The sequence below is a fragment of the Nerophis lumbriciformis genome, linkage group LG19, assembly GCF_033978685.3.
Source record: "Nerophis lumbriciformis linkage group LG19, RoL_Nlum_v2.1, whole genome shotgun sequence".
NCBI lineage: Eukaryota > Metazoa > Chordata > Actinopteri > Syngnathiformes > Syngnathidae > Nerophis > Nerophis lumbriciformis.
The window spans coordinates 28695989-28704124 of record NC_084566.2 but is presented as its reverse complement, the minus strand read 5'-3'; the positions used below and the strand labels follow the sequence as shown (position 1 = coordinate 28704124).

The window sequence follows — 8136 nt, the reverse complement described above, 5'->3', positions numbered from 1 at the left end:
TTGAGATCTATTACTTAAATAACTACTTAACCACTCTTGTGAAACACCTCTTATGCCATAGTTTTCCAATTTTTGCAGAAGTAAGGAATGATCGATTGTGTCAAAAGCTTTACATAAATCAATAAATACTCCAACGGTGTGTTGCTTTTTTTCTATTGCTGTAGCTACGTTTTCTACAAAGTCCATCACTGCTAGGGATGTAGATCGATTACTCCTGAACCCATACTGATGGTCATTCAGTAGCTCATGTTTGTCAATGAACTTATCAAGTCTATTTACAAATAATTTCTCAAGAATTTTTGCAAATTGAGGTAGTAGAGACACAGGTCTATAATTTGAGACCATATGTTTATCACCATTTTTATAAATCGGAATAACTTTAGCAATTTTCATTTTGTCAGGAAAAGTTCCAGTTGATAAAGATGTATTACATATATAAGTAAACGGCTTCAGGACACAATCCATCACTTCTTTAACAAGTGACATATCCACGTTGTTACCATCGACAGATTTTTTGTTTTTAAACTTTCTTACCACTTCTAACACATCACTTTCACAAACTCCGCCAAGAAACATTGAATTTTTAATGTCAGATACACGCCTTAACTTTTTCTCATCATTCATATTAAACTTAATATTTTTTGCCAAATTTGGGCCAACAGTCACAAAAAATTTATTGAATTCCTCAGCTATTTCTTCTATATTTTCAATAATTGAGTTGTCATCTTTTACCAGATAAGCTGTAAAATCCTTTTTGCTAGATTTTTTAATCATAGTATTAAGCACATCCCAGGTTTCAATAATGTTATTTTTATGTTTATGCAGCAATTGTTCATAATAGTTTTTTTGTTGCAGCCTCATGATACATGTCAATCTGTTTTTATACTTTTTATATTTGTCCTCACTTTCCTTTGTTCGATGCTTAATATATTCCTTGTAAAGCCTTTTTTTTTTTTTTTTTTACAGGCTTTTACTAAACCCCTTGTTATCCATGGTTTCTCCCTCTTTTTAGTATTTTGCTTATATTCTCTTAATGGACAATGACGGTCATAAAGTGTCAGAAATATATCCAGGAATGTATCGTATGCTTCATTAGTATCCTCCACAAAAACATTTTGCCAATCCTGATTTAAAAGATCCGCCTTGAATGCCTTAACTGCTTCTGGTGATTTTATTCTAACAAAGTTATTTATTTGTCTTTTTGTTTGTAAGTTTTGCTCCTTGTTCATTTGGATCACTGTAAAGACAGGCAAGTGATCACTTACATCAGTCACCAAGAGTCCACTTTTTCTATTCCCATCAAATACATTTATAAAAATATTGTCAATCAGTGTTAAGCTGTCCTTTGTTATTCTGCTAGGTTTTACAATTAGTGGAAAGAAACTCAAGCTAAACATAAGATTAACAAAATCAGTAGTTTTCATGTGATCATTAAATTTCATCAAATCAATGTTGAAGTCACCACAAATCAAGATCACCTTATCATTAAGTCTTTCATATAATTCAAACATTTTCTTATTAAATTGATCAATGCATGATCCTGGAGTTCTATAAATACAACTAATGAATATGTTTTTGGATCTTTCAACACTGATTTCAATAGTTACACATTCCATCATATTGTCAATAGCAGTTGTCATGTCAGCAATCAGCCTACATTTGAGGGAGGACATCACAAACAATACAACACCTCCTCCCCTTTTGTTCATCCTGTTTTGCCAAAACATTTCATATCCCTCTAACCCATCCAGTAATTCCTTACTATCACTCAACCAAGTCTCTGAAATTGCTATTACGGTAAACCTTTGCTGTATTTGTTTAAGATACTCTTTAATTTTGGAAAAGTTACTGTAAAGACTCCTGCTGTTGAAATGAATCACAGAAAAGCCTTCCATTTTAACATTTGAATTAAACTGTTCTTCAGTGTAATACTCACAGTCCACATTAGAGTCCTGATAGAAGTGAATATCTGGGTCAATGTTATTTTCTAACTCATAGCATTTATGATCATGAAAGTCAAAAGACTTGAATTTTGTGCAGCTCATTTGTTCTTCCGTCATGTTGGTTGTCCACACTGTTTCTCTGCACACAGTACATAGCCAACAAGGAACTTTTCCCCACTATTCCACTTGTTTATCATCATCATCTTTTTCATTTATATTGTTCAAGTTCCTTCATGTCTCTGACCACTAATACCCTTGCTTGTTCTGGTGGACCATTCAGTCTGATCATTACTTTACAGTTCCTTGTCCATGTATCCTGAATTCGCTTTCCCTTTTTCAAGATCCTGGCTTGTCTTGCAATTTCTGCGTTTCTCTTTGTGAGGTGCTCATTTACATACACTCCAGTGCCTTTCAAATTTTTTCCCAGCTTAAGCATTTCAATTTTATGTTTTCTACTCACAAAACGGATGATGATGTTGGATCTGTTGTTTTGTTTCAGTGGAATGGTGTGGCATGCAGCTATACTTGAACTGCATACAGGAATTCCTTTGTTATTGAAGAAGTTGATGACTTGCTGCTCAAGCGTGTGCAGTTCACCTCTTGGTGCACCTTCTCCCTCCTTGTCACCTGCTGTGATCCGAGCATAGGAGCATACATATATGTATACATATATATATACATATACATACATATATATGTATATATACATATATATATACTGTATATGTATACATATATATATACATATACTGTACATACATGTACTGTTCATACATATATATACATATACATGTATACAGTACATATATGTATATATATATATATATATATATATACATGTGTATATATATATATATATATACATGTGTGTATATATATATACATGTGTGTATATATATATATATATATATATATATATTCCTCACGCACTAATTGACTAAAAGAGTGTGCACTTGCCACACTTGCCGAGGATGTCCCATTATCGATGGGAAAATACATTTTTAGACAATATGATTTGCCTGAGCGGCTAGGAAACCCCGAGAGTAACAAGCGGTAGAAAATAGATTAGAAAAGACAAATAAAAAAACAACAACTTGAGACTCCCCGCGGGCCGGATTTTGGACGCTGGCGGACCTTATTCGGCCCGTGGGCCGTAGTTTGGGGACCACTGATTTATATAGTCTATCTGTGTTGGCCCTGCGATGAGGTGGCGACTTGTCCAGGGTGTACCCCGCCTTCCGCCCGATTGTAGCTGAGATAGGCTCCAGCGCCCCCCGCGACCCCAAAGGGAATAAGCGGTAGGAAATGGATGGATGGATGGATGTTTAGATCGATTTTTACGTCACCTTTTGTTTTGCATTTATTAATTGATTATTTGCTCTGAAAACATTTTACTATCGTGGCCAAGAGATTTTATTAATTTATTCAAACCTATTTTCAGAAACATTTTTAAAAATGTATTTATGATTTACGTATTACGTATCTCTCTCGGGGTCTTCACCTCCGTTGTCGCCACCACTATGGGCGTGTCCTAAAGGGGGCGCGTCCCAAAGGGGGCGTGTCTATACGTGTCTGCGGTCTGCAGCGAGACGTACTATGTCCAGCGTGGATGCGCACGGTGACAGCGGGCAGAGCAGTACCGAAACCGAACCGGATTAATGACACGTTAACAACTCGCTGTGAACCTTCCCGGTTGAGGTTGATTTACGTACAAAGTGAGTGTTTGTATTCTACTTCTCTCTATTGTTTTGCAGTGTTTAGTGGATGGAAACCAACCCAGAGTGAAGATGATGGAGGGAAATTGATATACTGTCTTTCTCTGGACTACACTTGGTTCTTTCAAATGTGCAACAAGTGGATGAACTATAATCTAATGACTAAACAAATGATTTGGCATCATAGATTTACACCAGGTAGCTAATTCTAATCTACAGAGTCTAATTTAAATGATCCACATCCGACATCTTTGTGTTTATATTGACTGAACACCTAGAGCAGGGGTGTCCAAACTTTTTCCACTGAGGGCCTCACACTGAAAAATCAAAGCAAGCGGGGCCCATATTTATATTTTTAATTTCAAAAACCAATACAATATATGGATTAAAAATATATACATTTAGGCCTCCACTCAAGGGTTTTGGTAAAAAAAAAATTAAAAATGTGTCATTATTTAGTATTATTATTATTATTAAAGGTTTACATTAGGCCTATCTGTCAATATAAAGTTGTTAAAGAATTAAGTTGTATGCCCTTTTTGTCAAAGAAAATCCAGTTTTTTTATGGAAAAAACAAACATAAAATATGCAATATTTTCACCCAATAAAAATTTTAAGTGGAATATTTGAGATTATATAATAATTGGAGCCTTAAGTTAAAGTACCAATGATTGTCACACACACAGAATAGGCGTGGCAAAATTATTCTCTGCATTTGACCCATCACCCTTGATCACACCCTGGGAGGTGAGGGGAGCAGTGGGCAGCAGCGGTGGCCGCGCCCGGGAATCATTTTTGGTGATTTAACCCCCAATTCCAACCCTTGATGCTGAGTGCCAAGCAGGGAGGTAATGGGTCCCATTTTTATAGTCTTTGGTATGACTCGGCCGGGGTTTGAACTCACAACCTACCGATCTCAGGGAAAGGTCAATAACTCATAACAACATTGATTTTAAGTAATTATAATTTTTTTTTGAGCAATGACACTTTAAAAAAAATTCCCACTAAAATTATTGGGGATCCAAAAGGGTCCTACTCATTAAAGTGTTAAAAAATAAATTATAATTTTTTTTAACTTATAACACAATAATCTCGAGATCAACTTCAGATCTATCCGTCAATTATACGTTTTATTGTTGTTTATGTTTTTTGTTTGTTCGTTTTAGGCCCTTCTTTTTAAAAAAAACCCCAGCTTAGTTTTTTTATATGCCAAACACAAAATATGCAACATTTTCCCCAAAAAATATCTCAAAGTGGCATATTTAATGTGACGTAATTGGAGCCTTGAATAGGTCAATAATTCATAACAACATTGATTTTGATTCATTATTATTTTTTAAAGAAAGAAACAGCCTGCATGGCAGCTTTGTGTTATTAGAGTCAACATTGCAACATTTTCTTGTTACATTTCTCCCGTTTGCTCTTTTATACCACTTTTTATGTTTTTTTATTTATTTTTGTCGTATTTTTAGAATGTGACGTGGGGCTGTTAAAAAATTACCTGCGGGCCGCAAATGGCCCCCGGGCCGCACTTTGGACATCACTGACCTAGAGCCATCATCATGCACACACATACAAAGATAATAAGTCACATTAAGGTAACAAAACAGGAACAAAGAATGCATAATATTTAGTTTGGTCTGCACTAGGAACAATGTTGTCACTATTTATTTATATATTTATTTATTTTTTGTCCTGTCCAGCTACTCAGGCAAATCATATAGTTGATGTAGATGCCCATATCGGCTGTACATATTTACTTTACAAAAGAGAAGTGTGGGATACTTCTCTTGTTGCCTTATTTGTATTTGACTTTATTAAATGGATTTATATTATTATTTGTTGCAGCCGGGCCGGAGCAGGAGGGGATAGAAAGAGAAAAAAAGGAAGACAGGGGGGGGGGGGGGGAAATGCGGGGACAAGACAGGGATAAGACATAGAGACAACAACAAAAAACACAACAATAACAACAACAGAACAGCATCAGCAAATAGGATATGCACAAATATGATGGTAAAAGTGATAGCAAAGAAGCAGTTAGGGAAATAAATATTGATAATACAAAAATGACAATGAGCATTATTACGCTACAAATGGAGCAATACAAATACCAATAGAAATATCACTATTGATAATAACAATAATTAGAAATGCAACAATACATATATGTCATGATAACTTGAAATACAAAACAAAGCAGATAAATGGAGGGGAAGAAGGAGAAGCGAACTGTATTAACCTTGTAGATTGTTATAGTGAGAATAGGTTAAGCTTTGTCAGTGTGCCATGTGTTACTCAGTTTCCCCTAGTTGTTTTGGGGGGGGGGGGGGGGGTGTTTTTGGTATTTACAGCATTTTTAATGTGCTGCATTTTACCGTTGTATTGGTTTTATGGTGTTTGTGTTCTTTTGCAGCACGGTGGAAGAGGGGTTAGTGCATCTGCCTCACAATACGAAGGTCCTGAGTAGTCTTGGGTTCAATCCCGGGCCCGGGATCTTTCTGTGTGGAGTTTGCATGTTCTCCCCGTGACTGCGTGGGTTCCCTCCGGGTACTCCGGCTTCCTCCCACCTCCAAAGACATGCACCTGGGGATAGGTTGATTGGCAACACTAAATTGGCCCTAGTGTGTGAATGTGAGTGGGAATGTTGTCTGTCTATCTGTGTTGGCCCTGCGATGAGGCCTTCCGCCCGATTGTAGCTGAGATAGGCTCCAGCGCCCCCCGCAACCCCAAAGGGAATAAGCGGTATAAAATGGATGGATGGATGTTTTTTTGCTTTTGGATCATATCTGTGTTGACACGTTGCAGCACGTTGGCGAGCTGCGGTCCCCTCCAAGGTTTCTCATTGTCATCCCATTGGGTAGAGTTTTTTCTTTTCGTGGCTTGTGCAGCCCTTTGAGACACTCGTGATTTAGGGCTATATATATATAAACTTTGATTGATTGCCCCAAGTGGAGGAGTTCAAGTACCTCGGAGTCTTGTTTTCACGAGTGAGGGAAGAGTGGATCGTGAGGTCGACAGGCGGATCGGTGCGGCGTCTTCAGTAATGCGGACGCTGTATCGGTCCGTTGTGGCGAAGAAGGAGCTGAGCCGGAAGGCAAAGCTCTCAATTTACCGGTCGATCTACGTTCCCATCCTCACCTATGGTCATGAGCTTTGGGTTATGACCGACAGGACAAGATCACGGGTACAAGCTGCCGAAATGAGCTTCCTTCGCCGGGTGGCGGGTCTCTCCCTTAGAGATAGGGTGAGAAGCTCTGTCATCCTGCAGGGGGTTCTGGGTATTTGTTCTGTTGTGTTTATGTTGTGTTACGATGCGGATGTTCTCCCGAAATGTGTTTGTCATTCTTGTTTGGTGTGGGTTCACAGTGTGGCGCATATTTGTAACAGTGTTAAAGTTGTTTATAAGGCCACCCTCAGTGTGACCTGTATGATTGTTGATCAAGTATGCTTTGCATTCACTTATGTGTGTGTAAAAGCCGCATATATATCATGTGACTGGGCCGGCACGCTGTTTGTATGGAGGAAAAGCGGACGTGACGACAGGTTGCAGAGGACGCTAAAGGCAGTGCCTTTAAAGGCACGCCCCCAATATTGTTGTCTGGGTGGAAATCGGGAGAAATTCGGGAAAATGGTTGCCTCGGGAGATTTTCGGGAGGGGCACTGAAATTTGGGAGTCTACCGGGAAAATCGGGAGGGTTGGCAAGTATGTCCGGGAGGAGCTCAAACTAAAGCCGCTGCTCTTCCACATCGAGAGGAGCCAGATGAGGTGGTTCGGGCATCTGGTCAGGATGTCACCCGAACGCCTCCCTAGGGAAGTGTTTCGAGCACGTCCGACCGGTAGGAGGCTACGGGGAAGACCCAGGACACGTTGGGAAGACTATGTCTCCCGGCTGGCCTGGGAACGCCTCGGGATCCCCCGGGAGGAGCTGGACAAAATGGCTGGCGAGAGGGAAGTCTGGGCTTCCCTGTTTAGGCTGCTGCCCCCGCCACCCGACCTCGGATAAGCGGAAGAAGATGGATAGATGGATGATTGATTGATTGACTGTTGGTCACCGTACTTTCAGCTCGACATTGTCTACGTTCAGCATTTGCACTCACCATTTTTTTCCAAGAGATTTGATATTTTCACTATAATTCAGTGTCATAGTTCCACTTCGTAGCAGCCCAATGATTTGTAGTCATAGCTGAAGAGCAGCGTCCTCTGCAGGGGGTAGCAAGTCTGATTTACTGCTAGTCACAGAGCGAGGACGCTTGTTTTTATCATTAGTTTTATGTGACATGAATACGCATCTGCACAGAGGGGCGTACACCTAAACTCACCTTAGGACTCTTATATGCGGGATATTTGTGGCCGTAAATCAGATTTGCCCGACTCAGCACAAATCTCCTCTGGGATGCTGAAGGGATCAATAATCAATACCCAGTCACACGCTTATTGTTTTGCCAGATATTCTGTGGATTTATGGACTCGGGGGGAG

General features: G+C 39.2%; 1 protein-coding gene and 1 long non-coding RNA gene across 2 annotated transcripts in view; one reads left to right on the top strand and one right to left on the bottom strand.

Moving 5' to 3' along the window:
* Positions 1 to 8136, bottom strand: part of LOC133619010 (uncharacterized) — a 29919-nt gene that overhangs the window by 5139 nt on the left and 16644 nt on the right. The window lies entirely within an intron of this gene.
* The window catches only part of LOC133619008 (uncharacterized), a 36053-nt gene continuing 31464 nt past the window's right edge, over positions 3548 to 8136 (top strand). The window contains exon 1 of the mRNA XM_061979873.1: positions 3548 to 3658. The gene's annotated coding sequence lies outside the window, so the exon portion shown is untranslated. The remainder of the gene's footprint in view (positions 3659 to 8136) is intronic.